Source organism: Hyaena hyaena, unplaced genomic scaffold, assembly GCF_003009895.1.
Source record: "Hyaena hyaena isolate Hyena2069 unplaced genomic scaffold, ASM300989v1 scaffold_60, whole genome shotgun sequence".
Classification (NCBI taxonomy): domain Eukaryota; kingdom Metazoa; phylum Chordata; class Mammalia; order Carnivora; family Hyaenidae; genus Hyaena; species Hyaena hyaena.
The window spans coordinates 4,314,411-4,330,818 of NW_024080692.1; the positions used below are offsets into that span (position 1 = coordinate 4,314,411).

At 46.5% G+C, this 16,408-nt stretch overlaps 1 long non-coding RNA gene across 3 annotated transcripts in view; it reads right to left on the reverse strand.

The window, feature by feature from the left end:
• LOC120231670 overlaps nt 1–16,408 on the reverse strand; it is an 80,007-nt gene that overhangs the window by 12,943 nt on the left and 50,656 nt on the right. For all 3 annotated transcript variants that reach the window (XR_005528378.1, XR_005528377.1, XR_005528380.1), the window contains one exon: nt 3,878–4,009. This is a non-coding gene — a long non-coding RNA (uncharacterized LOC120231670). The remainder of the gene's footprint in view (nt 1–3,877; nt 4,010–16,408) is intronic.

The window sequence follows — 16,408 nt, forward strand, 5'->3', positions numbered from 1 at the left end:
AGGAAGAGGAGGCGGGAAGGTAGCGGTTGGTTGGATTCCACAGGATTTGCTATTTGCCTCGTGTCGTGTTCTCAAAAAGACAGTGACAGGTTGGGTGCGTGCCTTCTGAGAAAGTAGCCTCTGTCAGGGAGAATGCTCTTAAAATCAGAGCAGAAAAAGTAACCCAAAACAAAGAACAAATAAACAAAGCCACTTGAAGAATAATGAAAGCCAGCATGAAGTCCTCAATGGAATGGGTGAGAGATTAAAATGTATAGTCTGGGGCAAGCAGAACGTGTCCCTGGAGGTCAGAGGCATTATGGGACATTTCATTTGGACAATAGCCTGTAGATTGGCTGGTGAAAAAAATAAAATGCATGTATAGAAGGAGTGCTCAGGAGAAAAGAAGGAAAAAATGTCCCAGCTGTCCACCTCTTGTGAAAACAGGGAGGGGTGTCTGTGATCAGGATTCTGCAAAGTGGGCCTTCGATGTCAGAGATTCAAGTGTGAGTCTCAGGAACACAGTGAGGAAGCCTGAATGTCTGCCCACCCTCACCTTTGGTCATATGTATAGACATTCATGAGGTGGGGAATTTGGCCGAGGAGAGGGAAGGGAGGTTCGTTATCGCAAAAATCTTGCACTGGTTCAGTCGTCCCTCAGTGTTCGCTAAGTTTGCCTACCCTATTTCTGACTGTTTGTTAAAGTCCAGAGATACAAAGTCAAATATCACATGGCCCCTGAGGCTTAGATGGGGTGGGGAGGGAAGAGCTACGTAGGCACACTGAATTCTGTGAAATAGCATTTTAGAGCAAGAAGTGTTAGTTGTTGGGCGAAGAGGGATGATAGTATATAGTAGGTGAGGGATGAGCATCAGCTGTCACTGTTTAGTAGAAATCCCCAGATGCAAACATTTGAAACAAAAAGGAAAGAAAGCTATAGATCCTTCACCTCGACCTTTAATGGTGGCCACATGAGGCAAGGTGGTCTTCCTCGACATAGCGGTCACTCTCTGATGCTCAAGAGGTGGTGACTGGAAGCTGTTGGGGAAGATGAGGTCACCAGGAGAGAAGAGACCAGAGCTGTGCTTCGAGAGAGGAAGAGGTTTGGATGAAAAGAGAGAGAAGGCTTCTCTGAGACACCCGCTACTGGCAAAGGCATAGAGGCAGTGGTGAGAATGGATATGGAAAGAGAGGAACATGGACATGGACATGGATGGAAGGACCATGTCCTTAACTAATGAGGGGATGTTTAGGCAGGTGAACAGAACCATGGAAGCAGACTCTCACCTGCATGAGGAATCTGGCTGTTCCTTAAGAAAAAATAAATAAAATAAATAAGAGCAAGTGTATTAACTTCTACGAATCTCCCACTAGAGCCAGATACTTATGTTTTGATTATTTATCCTTGTCAACATTGCCTTCCCCCCAGTCATCATGGAATCTTTATGTAACTATCACGAAGTAGCCAATATTCTCCATTTTAGAGGGAAGAAAAGCGAGGTTCCAACAGTATATGTCACTCACTGAGGGCTGCACAGTGCGGGGATGGAGCTGCCGGTCACATGCATCTCTTACACCACAGCCGCCTCCCAGGACAGATAGTAGCAGAACGGGGTCATGGCCCATTTCCTCTTGAATGCTCCCTCATTTGTTTTCAATACTCAAGACCCATCTCAGCAAAAGCTGACCCAGTTCCCCTGCTGAGAGCTCCCCAGGAGTCCTGATACCATCCCAACCCATGGTGCCAACCCAGCTGTGTCAGGAAAGTGCCTGGGTACATGGGGACCAGCAGAAAGGTGGGCAATGTCATCCAAACAGCCTTCAGGTCACTGTTTTAACTAGGCTACAACTAGGCTTCGGGCAGACCTCGAAGGCCAGCCTGTCCTAACCTTTTCCTAACGATGGGTACCATGTAAGTGTCTATCATGCCACCTGCTGGGTTACGTACTTTATACTCATTATTTCAGTGAATTCTCCCACTGACCCTTGAGGGTAAGGATTATCACTCTTGTTTCACTCATGAGGAAATGGTAGTTCTGAGAAGGGGTTGAGCTATGAATCAAAGGCCAGTTTGGACTCCACCGACCATGCTCTTTCCTCTTCACGGTGCTGTCCTTATGGACTCCATGTCCACCAGAGCCTTAGAGTTCAGACTCAATAAGTGGCTTTTTAGAGATCAGTCTGTGCTCCCCACTGCTAGTCACATACCTTGCCTCCTCTGTTAAAAAATCTAGCACAAAAAACCTTCAGTGAAGGCATGAATTTACAAGGAGCACACATGCTAACAAGAGCACTAGCATTAGAGAACAAACCAGGTGGCCAGATTCTGGCGCGCACCTGGCACATAGTGGCCCTGTGCGGTCACCCAGAGGAGGAAGGACCAGGTCCTCCTAACCCCCCCGGGATCACCCACCCAGGACCACAGACTTGGCCATCACACAGCAACACTTGGAAACAGATGATGGATGATAAATAAGCTCCCATTTGTTGCTAGCTTCTGTGCCAAGAACTTCACATGTCGGGGGGTGATAAGATTTCAGAGCAGCTTCTCAACCTTGGCGCTACTGCCGTGTTGTGCCAGATCATTCTTTCCTGTGGGGCCAGCCTGTGCGTTGTGAGATGCTGGGCAGCAGCCCCGGCCTCTACCCGCTAGACACCAGCAGCACCCCCTCACATCTGTGACGACAAAAATGTCTCCAGACATTGCCAAATGTCTTCTGGGGGACAAAATTGCTCCCGAGTGAGAAGCACCGTTTCCAAGTCTAGATTGATGTGCCTCTAAATTGACAGAGTGGGACCACTCACCTCTTGTTCAGACTTGCATGGAGGCTGAAGGCACAGCCTGCTGGTCACCCCAGGCTGTTCTGCACGTCTGCCCCAAGTTCTAGATGGCAGGGTCATGCCTGCGGGTCTACCGGCCATAGAGCCGATGCATAACAGTATGAGCCCCCCAAATGAAGGACCCAAAACAGAATTAATTCCCCCCAAGCCCCTGGGCCTTGGGTTCTCTGGGTCAATTTCCTTGGAGATAGCTGCTAATGGCCATAGCCCTGGAAGGGCCCCTTTCCAAGTGCTGCCTGGCGCTAATGAGATGTGCGGTTTCACAAAGTGACTTCACATCTCCAAATTCAGTTTTCTCATCTGTGAAATCAGGATATGGGGTGACGGCACTTCCGTCACATCGGTCCTTCGGAGTATTAAACAGATACTAAATACTCGGCTCTGCTCCTGTGAAGGCACACAGTGGTCCTAATGTGTCCAAATCGCCTTCACCTTCACTTTTATCTCACGAGACAAAGATGGGATTTTATTTGGAATAAAACCAGCGAGGAGTGTACAACGGATTCCATCAAACAGAGCCCGTGTTATGAATGAGTGGCTGTATTTCCTTCCAAGCATGACGTTAGGGCTTGGCATAATCCAACCCCTTTGTGAATCTCCAGGTAATCTCTCTTTGACAGTGTGCACAGACCTGTTGGATCAAAACTGCCGTAGGAGCCTTCACGAAGAAAAGGTGTGGGCCCCTCTGCAGGTGTCTGCTGTCCGATAAGCTTGTCAGCAGAGGCTTTTCTGTGCCTGGCTCATCTGTCAGAAGTACAGGTGTGCCTGGGCTCAGCTTACACTCTTGAGTCAGGGTCACGCTTGCCATGATGGAGGAGTTTCTCCCAGGGACAGCTTTTATCAACCTGAATAACAACCTATGGTAGCCTGGAGCCCACAGAGGTGAATGAATAGGTTTCTCGCAGCCCTACGTCTGAAAACCAAGAGCAGAAGCCCCCAAATAGATCGTGTTGCTATATTTGCTGTGGAACCATGTCAGGGAGGCTCTTGATAAAGCTGCAGTCATGGGGTGAAAAGAAGGTAAATGAAAAGTGAAAAGGAGGTAGATGGTATGTACCCAGGAAGCTTTCCTGTCTTCGAAGGTATGACTAATTAAACAAAGCCAAGTTCACACCAGTGCTGGAAATGCAGTCTTGGATCGCCTCTGCTTTTCTAGTCATCTCTGTCAGGCATGCATTTCCCTGAATATCTTTGGAGACAGAGACAGAGAGGAGGAGAGGGGGAGAGAGAGAGAGACAGAGAGAGAGACAGAGAGAGAGACAGAGAGGCAATAGAATAAATGAAGATATTTGCAAACTGAAACATCATTTTGATGGATGAAGAAGGTAAATTTGGGGGGCAAAATGGAATTTGAGGGGTAGTTCAGATTTTACTTATTCACTTCTTCATTCTCTCTCCAAGTCAGCAAGGGCCTCCGGAAGTGGCTATCACGTGTCGTGCATGTAGCAGCTTGCTTCCGTCCTGGCTCAGGGGGCATAGCTGTTGGAACATTTTCCCCCAAGAGCCATGGAGAAAGCACCTCAGCCCCAGCCTGCCATCCCCAGCGGGGCTCAAGGACCCTGCTATGTGAAGCTCCTGAAAATTGTATAATTTGAACATAGACTCAGCTGGGATAATGAGGACAGACTTCAGATAACCATGTGACAATACCACTCATACCACGGAATGATGCCTTTTGGGACAGTAGATAGTGAAGTATATCAAAATGTAAATGTTGCAAATAAAAACTTTGGCACTCCCCAAAATAAGAATGAAGCTACCCAGAATTCAACTGAATATTATCCAGTTATTAAGAGCACAGACTCCAGCGTCAGCCCTGGTTTCAAATCCTAGCTGGCTCACCAGCTGCCTGAGAGCGTACCTGTTCTGAGCCTCCATCTCTGCCTCTGTCAAAATGGCATCCGTATTAGTTTCCTAGGACTGTTGTATCAAGTTACCACAAATCTGGTGACTCGGAACAACAGAAACCTATTCTCTTCAGTTCTGGAGGCTAGAAGTCTACGATCAAGGTGTGAGCAGGGCCATGCTCCCTCTGAGGCTCCAAGGGCCTTCTTTGTCTTCCAGCTTCTGGGGTGTGCCCGTCATCTGTGGTGCTCCTTGGCTCCTGGACACATGGCTCCCATCTCTGCCTCAGTCCTCACATGGCATTTGCCCTGGGCCTGTGTCCTTAATTCCTCTTCTTATAAGGACAACAGTCACTGGGTTTAGGGCCCACCCTAATCCAGTATGATGTCATCTTTTTTTTTTAAATGTTTTTATTTATTTCTAGGAGAGAGAGAGAGAGGGAGTCACAGACTGAAACAGGCTCCAGGCTCTGAGCTGGCTGTCAGCACAGAGCCCGACGCAGGGCTCGAACCCACGAACCGCNATCACCTTGCCTGGGCCATACTGCAGACCAACTAAGTCAGTATTACTGGGGTTTGGACCAAGGTATCAGTACTTTTTAAAAATTTTACAAATGATTCCAAAGGGCATATAAATTTATTTATTTATTTTTTAAATATTTTTATTTATTTCTAGGAGAGAGAGAGAGAGAGACAGCGTGAGCAGGGGAGGGTCAGAGAGAGAAGGAGACACAGACTCTGAAACAGGCTCTAGGCTCTGAACTGGCTGTCAGCACAGAGCCCGACGCAGGGCTCGAACCCACGAACCGCGAGATCATGACCTAAGCGAAAGTCGGACGCTTAACTGACTAAGCCACCCAGGCGCCCTCGAGTATGATGTCATCTTAACTAATTACATCTGCAAACACCTTGTTTCCAAGGAAGGGCCCATTCACAGGTACTTGGGATTAGGACTCCAGCATATCTTTTAGGGAGACAAAATTCAACCCACAATATACCCCATGAAGTTGTTGTGAGGATTAGAGAAAATGTGAGAAGTGAGGCACCTGGGCGTCTCAGACAGTTGAGCATCCGACTTTTCAGCTCAGGTCATGATCCCAAGGTCATGGTATCAATTCTCCATACCGAATTCCATGCTGAGTGTGGAGTCTGCTTAAGATTCTCTCTCTCAATTTCTTCCCCCTCTCTCTCTCTCTCTCTTCCCCTCCCCCATCTCTCTCTCTGTCCCTCTGTTCCCCTCCCCTCTACCAAAAAAAACAAAAAAGAGAGAGAGAGAAAAGCTTTGACCAGCACCTGGCACAGAGTAACACAAATTATTAATTATATAATTTCCAAACTTTTCAAAGAGCTAATCATGGTGGATATTGTCTTTCTTTGACAGAAAAGGAAACCTAACTGGATGTCAGGGAAATAGGCCCAAGGCCACAGCCCAAAGTCAGTGGCAGAGTCAGAGTTACTGACTCCAGAACCCGTGTGTTTTCTTCTTTTAGTCCTCTGCTTGGCTTTTTATCCTAATCTAGTTCCTTCTCACTTTACTTGTAAGACTCACCCTGTAACACTTGGGTTTTTCTACTTGACTCCTCAAAACTGATTCACTACTTTAGAACCTAAAATTAAAAAGCACTCAGCTAACTAGTGGCAATTTATGCATTCAACATAGGGTTTTTAAGCCCTTAGCTAGATTAGTATGATGTTAGATTTAACTACCAAGAATCATGCCTAGGTTTAGGACACCAAAATAGATTGTGACCATTCTTTTAGGCCAGAAGTTTGTAGATAACATATCTCCAAAATTCGCCATCCATAAATAAATTTCCAATGTGCCAGACCCTGTTCTAAGTGCTTTCACAAGTATTAACACATGTAAACCCCCTAATAACTCTGTGAAGGAGGTAATGGTTTATTCCCGTGTTACAGATTAGAATGCGTAGGCACAGAGAGGCTGCGATCATACAGGTGGAATGTGCCAAAATGTTCCAGAGCTGGGACTTGACTCAGGGAGTCTACCTTTTGACTCAGGAATGTGTGCTTTTAATTTTAGGTGGTGTGTCCTATGTGGAATGGATCCCTTGGACATTAAGGTTATTTTTAATATTTTTACCATTAGAGACGATGCTACAGTACACACTCGTAAGCTAAATCTGTGTGTGCATCTTCAACTATGTCTTTGCAGGTGACTTGCTCTGTGCAAGCATAGGGACATACTAAGGCTTTGGTACATAACATCAAATTGAAAGGAGGGAATGAGTTCCCAAAAAGCAAAAATGTGATAAGCAAAAGCATGAGATGGAAAAGCATGACAGTATATATGAAAAATGGCAAACACTCCAGTCGGAAAAGAATGTAAAGTGCCTGAAAATGGGAGATTGAAGAGCTGCCTCTAAAGTGGTCTGCACCCCGCTTCTGGAGAGTTTCGAATGCCACACAGCAGAATTTGGGTTTTGTCGGCAGCACTCAGAAAACAGCATACCCTTTTGAACTGGAGAGTGAAATGATTGGATTCTGTCAAAAAAAAAATCTCTTGGGGGTGCCTGGATGGCTCAGTCGGTTAAGCATCTGACTTCATCTCCGGTCGTGATCTCACAGCTCATGAGTTCGAGCCCCATGTGGGGCTCTGTGCTGACAGCTCAGAGGCTGGAGTCTGCTTCCGATTCTGTGTCCCCATTTCTCTGCCCCTTCCCCACTCGCCCTCTGTCTCTCATAAACATAAACATTAAAAAACATAAACATTAAAAAAATTAATTAATTAAAAAATAAAATTATGTCAAGAAAAATTTCCTCTGTCTCCCGAAAGAGAAGTCATGCAACTCAATTGCTTTAGTGCAGATGGACTGGGGCAGAGATTGGGGTAGAAGTAGGGACTGGTGTATATTTTGCTTATTTTTTAACATGGCACATTCTTGAAATCATCGACTTTAACATCCAGAACAAGGTAGGGAATAATATAATCTATTGATGACATATAATAATGATAATTATATATTATATATTTATGTGATGTTAAATTTATTATATAAAGTGTAATGTGTTAATACATGATTATATATTATTATATTTTAATATTATATCATAATTTAAAAATAATCTGAAGGATAACCACTCTCCTGACCCTGAAGTTTATCATGCCCATGCATTGTTTTCATATTTTTTTACCATGTATGTAAGTACATATAAGGAATATATAACAATAGACAGCAAATTGACTATTTTAAAATTTCATAGAGGGGCACCTGGGTGACTCAGTCAATTAAGCATCTGACTCTTGATTTCAGCTCAGGTGATGATCTCACGCTGGGCTCTGTGCTAGCGTGAAGCCTGCTTGGGATTCTCTTGCTCCTCTCTCTCTCTGCCCCTCCCCTGTGCACACCCACGTATGCACACTCTGTCCCTCTCAAAATAAAGAAATAAAAAAAATTTCATCTCAATGGAATCATATTGCATTTATTTTATTGCAATTTGATTCTTCCTTCACCGTGACATTTTTTATATTCATCCTTATCAATACAAGTGGTTGTAGGTTGTCTATTTTTTTTTTAACTGTTGCATAGCACTCCATTGCAGGAATAGACCACGATTCTTTTTTTTTTTTCCCCTCTTCTTGATGGACATTTAGATTGTTTTGAATTGTTTTTTTTTCTTTCAAGCAACAAGTTCCTGACATTCTTCATGACTTCTCGCGTACTTTGCCAAGGGGAAGCCTTTCTCAATCGGGGTTCCTCCTCTGAACCACAGAACACAGAAGATAATTGGAATGATGACTATTTTTCGAGTTCCCATGAATGGTATGTAACTAGCACCATTCTAGATGCATTAAATGAGAAGTTAATTCATTTCACACAATGATGCCTCAGGACATTAGGGCTCAATTCTCCGCGATAAATGGTTGAAGACCGCTGGGATCTATCTTAGGTGCACAATCGCTGCTGAGTTCGTACAAATTCAATTTTACCTGATGGTGCCAAATTGCTCTTCAAAGTGGTTGTACCAATTTATACTCACGCCAACAATGTAAGGAATCCGCTGCTCCATGCCACCACCAACAAATCGTACAGCTGGGTTTTTTTTTTTTTTCGTTGTTGTTGGTTTTTTTTTAATGCTTTTACACTGAAGGGAGCAAAATGGGATCTCAGTGTCCTAAACTTGCATTTCCACGATTACTTACAAGGAAAAGCTTTCTTTTTCTCATATTGTCATGGTCTGTTTTGGTTTCCCCCTTTGTGAATTTCCTGTTCAATCCTTGATCCCTTTCTCAAAGAGATTGTCTTATTTCTGTCAGCTTGTAGGCACTCTTGATACATTCTGATAGTAAACCTTTGCTGGTGATCTGCATTGTGGCAAGTGTTAATTAAAGTCATTTTCTATGGTGAATTTAAGAGATTCTGAGTCCTGCTTTAAGGTAAATGCAGAGCAAAAAAGAGGCTTCACAGAGGGCTTGCCGACATGTGAGTTACAATTCATTCATTCAATAGGCAAATATCAGAATCGTCTACGGATTAGACTCAGGGCGGTGGCGGGTGGGGAGAGTCTGAGGATATGGAATAAACAAGACAGACATCCGCCTTTAAGGAATTTGCAATCCTGAGGAGGAAACAGACAAGTAAATATTTAAATTCTATTACAACCCCGTCAGCACCATCACGGTTAGCAAAAATCGCATTGCCTTTCTTACCACGGGGAGGTCACTTCAGGGTAAAAAGGATACAGCATTTCTGCTGGTCATTATCACATGATTGTATGAAGGAGTGCAATGGGGAAAGGGTCTGTCCCGAGAGCAGGTCCCATTTACAATGGCCAGTGCAGGGGCGTGGCCATACCTGGCATCTTCTAGTGCTAACACACCTGGCAGGGCCACAGACCTTCTTAAAAATTCCTTTCTCTTAAGTACATCTGTGTTCTTTGTTCCCTCACACCTCTGTAAACAAGGCATCTTGTTCCTGTTTCTCCCAAGCTGCTCCCTGCAACCGCGTAGAAAGACTGTCACAACAGCACTTGTCAGGAACTGCAGCGGAGCAAGCCATGACAGCTGGTGGCATGAGGGGCCCATGCATCTGCTTTCCTCTCTCTGCCAGGCCTCCCTGAATAATGCGAGGTCTTGTGTACACAAGAATGACGCTATTGATCCACCTAGCTGGGGGTTGCATTTACACTGGCTGGCTCCTACACTGTCACCTAATTCTCCCTGGGATCCAGGGAGCACATTTGCACTTGGTTAGAAGTGCAAAGACCTCTGGAGTCCTTATCAGAATGGGGGTTCGGGTGGCCGTGGGGAAGTCATTAAGCCTTTTGGAATCTTTCCTTACATAGAAAACAGAAAAAAACCCCACAATACCTGCCCTGTTTCCATATGTACATATAAGACGACTTTTGAAATTGATCTGCAAACTCTGTAGTGTGAAACAAAGATGAGGAATTAAAATTATTTGCAAAGGTAGCGTCACACGGAGGGTGGCCGTAGAAGGCACGGTTCTAACGGGTCCATTAATTGCGTCTTGTGCTTTCTGAGCCCACGTTTCTGCAGCCCAATCCAAAAGGGCACAGGTTCTTTTCTTAGACAGCTGATGCACTCAACCCTAATGGGAGTAATCTGGGAAATCTGAGAGCGCTCTTCAGGTACATTGAATCATGGACTATGAGATCCAAAGAGGACTTCTCAGCCTTTGGGGATAACCAGGTGGGTTAAATCAGTGGCCTCCAAACGTGGTTCACCTCCTTGTAGCGGTAAGGCCTTTTTCTGCATACCCTCCCCATATATGCATATTTATTCATTTATAAACAATAGATAATACCACTATGCTAATAGATAATGTGCCCTGTAAAAATACATACATAATTAGAAATTTTAAAAGCACAAAGGGAGTCCTAATATTTTCTTCCTGTACCACACCGTGCATCTTTTTGCCCACCCCATGAGAGCACATGCCCATAACTGTGGAATCCACTGGACAAATAATGAAACTGAGGCCCACAGAGATGAAACGATTTGCCCAAAGCCACACAGCTCTTTGGTGCTGGAGGAGACACACCAGCCTGGGATCACTGCTTTCTGGAGTGTACCCTATATTGCAAATTACCTCCGTGGAATTCTCACACTCTTTATACCGTGTTCTGGTTTACTCCAGATGCATCCAGAGCTTTTTTCTTTCCCCCCTTAAAGCTCTTTTCAAAAAAATGTTTTAATTTCTGTGAGAACAGACTTGAGCGAGTGGGTATAGATTTCCTTCACATAACAATGTGAGAAATAATAGAGCGGGACTGTATGTCACAGATGAAAGTGCTATATTTATGCCTCATTGTAATCCATTCATTGCTTTATGGATCCGAAGTCCCCTTGGGAGTGTCACAAGCCCACATAATGTTCCCGAGTGCCGGATTTGGCATTTGGATCTCTGATTTAGCTGTCAGATATGTAAAATCACATGTAGCCAGACAACTCCCTAGGGACCCCACAGCTGCGAACACTGAAGAGTGCAAGTTATTCCAACAAGGTCGGCATTAATTTACGCGCAGATACTGTTCCCCTTGAGCTGCCCTTTTGCCATCCCATCTGATTTTAAGTGTGGCTCTGCCAGACTGACTCGAGTAGAATTCTCTTGCCGGGGACTTTTCCAAGCCCAACAGAGGTGACTTTCAACCGGGTCACATGCCTTGAAAAGAGACAACGGTTAGGGCGCCTGGGTGGCTCAGTCGGCTATGCGGCCCACTTCGGCTCAGGTCACCATCTCACGGCTTGTGAGTTCGAGCCCCGGGTCAGACTCTGTGCTGACAGCTCAGAGTCTAGAGCCTGCTTTAGATTCTGTGTCTCCCTCTACCCTTTGCTCAAGCTCTGTCTCAAAAATAAATAAAAATTTAAAAATATATCTTAAAAGTTTTTAAGAGAGACAACAGTTATCCCAGGGCATCTGATCTGCTGAGGCCACTGCACAGCTCTGGTACCTACCTGCACCCCATTACCTCCCCGGGCTTCTTCACACCATGGCCTCTAAAAAACCCACACATGCCATGTAAATGACTGGCTGTTTTGCTCATCCCCCCTCTGGACAAAGTGACAATTACTTCTGTATCCTCTCCAATCCAGATCGGCTCTAATCAACAGTCAATGAGAGATATAAACGCACACTAAATTCATCTTGAAAGAAAAAGGTGGCAGAGAAGCCATGTTTCCCCTCAACACCAGGGGTGGCCCCAAGAGAAATTATTTCCTGGGTGCAAGGTTGAAGCAAATGGTCTTGCCATTTGCTTCCAAATCTATAGTACAGAGAATGAGGACCGAAGCCTCAGAAGACCGGATTTAAAATCTCCCTCTGCCAGGTAGTAGCTGAGGGCCCTCAGCTCAGAGCGGGTCAAGAAATATCTATGCAAGCTATTCAACTTCTTGGCGCTCAAGTTTTATCTGCAAACTGGGGATGCCAGTAAGAGTTTTACAGGATTGTCACATGGTGATCCGTGCTTCACAAATATTTCTGTAAATGAACTCTCCAACAGAACTGAGCAAGAAATAAGAATGTCTTGGGGCGCCTGGGTGGCTTAGTCGGTTGAGTGTCCGACTTTCGCTTAGGTCATGATCTCGCGGTTCGTGGGTTTGAGCCCCGCGTCGTGTTCTGTGCTGACTGCCAGCTCAGAGCCTGGAGGCTGTTTCAGAGTCTGTGTCTTCCTCTCTCTCTGAACCTCCCCTGCTCACGCTGTCTCTCTCTCTCTCCTAGAAATAAATAAAAATATTAAAAAAAACAAAGAAATAAGAATGTCTACATATTTGAATCCACTGATGCTTTGCGACTCTTAAACGGAAACACCTCTGCACCTGGGATTTCCAGGAGGTCTCCCCACTTGGCACCATTTCCAAGCATCACAAGCCTGGAGGCCGTTGCTGTTCTCTTGGGTCCCTCCTGAGAATAATGAATTGAAATGCTGATTGACATCAGGGTGGCTTGAATTCATTGAATCAGGCTCTGTTTGTCCCGATGCCTCAAATCCTTCTGGCCTCCCCTCTTCCTCCCGGTCACTCCCGCCATGACTCATCTGTGCTGGCCTCACCTCTTCCCCATAGTCACTTCCACCATGACTCATGACGTCTCAGTGCTGACTTCACCTCCTCCTTCCGGTCACTTTCGCCATGACCTGTCTGTGCCGGCCGGCCTCACCTCTTCCTCCCAGTCACTTCTGCCATGACCCCTGACCCCTTGATGTTGACTTCATCTCTTCCTCCCGGTCACTTCCACTATGACCCATTTGTGTGCAGGTTTCCTGCCAGCAAAACCACATGGTGCTTCACTTTCCGCGTGAATCTCATGCCTCTGGCCTCCATCCCGGCTTCTCCGACCCAAGGACGTCTGCCTCGTCTGCTCCGTGCCCACACATATAACCCAGAGGGGCGGGAGAGTCAGAAACCCATGGGGCAAACCTTGGTGGAGAGTGGATCCACCATCAGGATTCTCACAAAGTCTAGGAAGGAAGCCTCCCGATGACCCTAGTGCCATCTTTGTATTGAATGTCCCTCCCCCCCGCCCCCCATGCAGTGCCCCTGTCTCAGCCCTGTGTCCTGGGATTTTTGTCGAATAAGCCACTCACTAGCCTGGCAGTCTTTGCTTGAGGCTCTGTGTCTAGGGGGAGCCCAGGCTCAGACATCGCCATATGCCCAGTACTGTCATAAACGATCTCATTTTATCCCCTCGAGGGGTCAGCAAACGGCAGCCTGGGGGCCACATCCTGCCTGCGTGCGTCCTGTTGTGTAAATAAAGCATCACTGGAACACAGCCAGCCTCACCGGATTTACATACTGTCTACACCGGCAGAGCTGAGTACTTGTGACAAGAGTGTGGTCTGCACAGCCTCAAATATTTACTCCCCGGCCCTTCGCCAAAAGAGCTGGCCCACCCCTGCTCCAAGGGCCATACCTGGGCCACCTGCATGAGAATCACTGTGTTAAAATGCCGATCCACACTTCCAGCTTCGTCGAAGCTGGGCCACCAAGGAGGCATCAGAAGAACCGTCCGAAACATCGCCTACAACAGGGCATAAACTCAGCACCCAGAGAAACCAGGCAGGGAGCGAGGTGACTGAGGAGGACCAGTCTGCCATTTTGGCACAGACACGATTTTGCAAGATTAAAAATGAGTGGGAAGGGCTTTCTCTTCCGTAGAGAAAGACCCTCTTGCCCATATTTCCTGAAATACTTTGCTCTTGTCCCTCTACGGCTTTTTCCTTTGACAGAGACACAGACATGGGGCAATCACTTTCTGTGAGACAGCAGTGCCGGCTGAACGGCCCCCATACTTGGCCTCAGGGCTGGGCCGACAGAGGCATCGCCTGGGAAGCCTGCCCTGAACACCGGAGACAGATTCTACTGTGCTATCACCAAGCAGACTCTGCGGGCCCCATGGGCCCTGGATGCCAGACCTGAGATCTGTTATTAAAAGAAAATGGACTTTCGAATCTCCCCATTTTGAAGGTTGGCTCACATTTCTTTTTTATTACTCTCTGGATTAAACAAGACTTCAGACCGGTTTCCATCAAAGAAACACTGATACATTGGGTTTGGTTTGGGTTGGGTTTTCTTTCTTTCTTTCTTTTTTTTTACCTCCAGCTAAGCTGTCACTGAGGTAGCAATAGCCAGGGCTGTTATCCAACAGGTGGGCCTGAGTGCCGTTGAACACTGAACTATTTGGCAAGTAGACACTGCTCCTCGCCTCCATCCTCACTCCCAGTGCCTCCCTGCCTCCCTGCCTCCCCACACCCAGAAGGCCTCAGTTCTGGGACTGACAGCTCTCTGGCCATCCATTCTGACTAGTTGGTGCTCGTGTTCTATGGGTGGGCAAACATGTTTACACCCACCCACCCTCCACCCCCCCGGAATATCACAACTGTGTTCCACCCGTGACCAGAGCTGCTGGCTGTGACATTTTGCCCTCAGACAGTCAGATAGGACAGGGCTGGCTGTACTGTGTGATCTGTGCTTCCTTTATTTTTTAAAACATTTATTCATTTTTGAGAGACACAGGAAGACTTGAGAGACAGAGCATGCTTTGGGGAGGGGCAGAGAGAGAGGGAGACACAGAATCCAAAGCAGTCTCCAGGCTCTGAGCTGTCAGCACAGAGCCCGACATGGGGCTTGAACCCACAGACCGCATGATCATGACCTGAGCCAAAGTCAATGCTCAATCGGCTGAGTCACCCGGGAGCCCCCGTGCTTTCTTTAAATGGACCAGAGGCCCGATTCTGCATCCTTTCTCTTCCTCTCCCTTCTTTGGGAATTATGTTCTCTTCTCCCACACACAGGCCCCCCAAGCCCTCCCTCATGCTCCAAGAGAAAAATGGCTCCCCAGATGCTTCCCATTGACTAAGGAGGAAATAAATCCTACTTGCTACATCACGTGTTGGGCTTAAACCTTAGCTCTGTTACTCACAAGGCACAAGGCCATGGGCAAGTCACTTCTTTCTGAACTTGGGTTTTCATTTGTCAGGTGAGGAATTATGGGCCCAGCCCCCAACAGGCCTTCTGAGACTCAAATGGACAAGGTTGGGGAAGTGCCTAGCACTGAGTACACACCTGTGAGATAACAGAAAATGCAATTGGTCTCTGCCCTTGGTTTCTGGCACTGAGCTCCTAAAATCTTTGTAATTCCCTAGATGATAAGTGCACTAGAAAAATCTGCTCCCTTTAGGTGATCCTGGGTGGGCTCCCAGGTGGTTCCTTGGTGGGGGCTGGAAAGACCCCTGGAAAGCTTAGAATTTTTGGCCCCTCATCCCACCTTCCAGAGAGGTGAGAAGGGCTGGACATGGAGTTAATAATTGATCATGTCTAATGTGAGGAACCCTCCAGAAAATCCCAATCATATGGGACTTCAAGAGCTTCCAGGGGGGTGAACAAATTCACATAGGGAGGGTGACAGACCCCAACTCCATGAGGACAGGAGCTACTGTGCTCAGCAAGTGTTTGATATCTATTTGCATCTGGTCATTCATCTGTATCCGGTATCATCTCCTTTAATAAACTGATAATGTAAGTGTTTCCCGGAGTTCTGTGAGCTACTCTAGCAAATTAATTGAACTCGAGGAGTGTGGGAACCTCATACTCCTAGTGGGTTGGTCAGCAGCCCAAGTAATGACCAGATAGATGTCTGAGGTTGGGTGGGAGCAGTCTTGGGGGACTGAGCCCTTAACCTGTGGGATCTGACACTAACTCCAGGAAGGTAGTGTCAGAATTGGGTTACATCGTAGCATACAGCTGGTGTCGCAGAGAATTGCTTGGTGTGGGGGGAGATCCCTACACATTTGGTGACCAGAGTTGTCAGAAGTGTGCATGTTTTGTGGGAGCAGTGAAGGCGACACACAGGAGAAGGGCTCAGGGGAGGAAGAAACTACGATACAGCCCCCCAAAAATCAGAGACCTGTCTCTCCCTCATTCCTGAGCGTTATCTGGGCCAGGTCTTGTCCACTTCAGCTGACATCAGTTCCTTGAACTGAAGAGGGCAAGCAGCAATGATCAGTCCTTCCTTGGACCTCCTCACGAAGGCCGATCACCCTTATTTTATAATGATTGCACCATGTTCTTCTCCACTGTGCACTCATGGCATTTTTAAACTATGTATTTATTCCTGCAGTTCTTTGGTTACTATCTCCTTCTTCACTAGCCTCTATAGATCCTGTGAGGGCTGGGATTAGGTCTGTGTCTATCACATCCCAGCTGTGTAATGCCTGACGCAATGAATGAGTGAATGAATGAATGAACATATGAATGAGTGAATAAA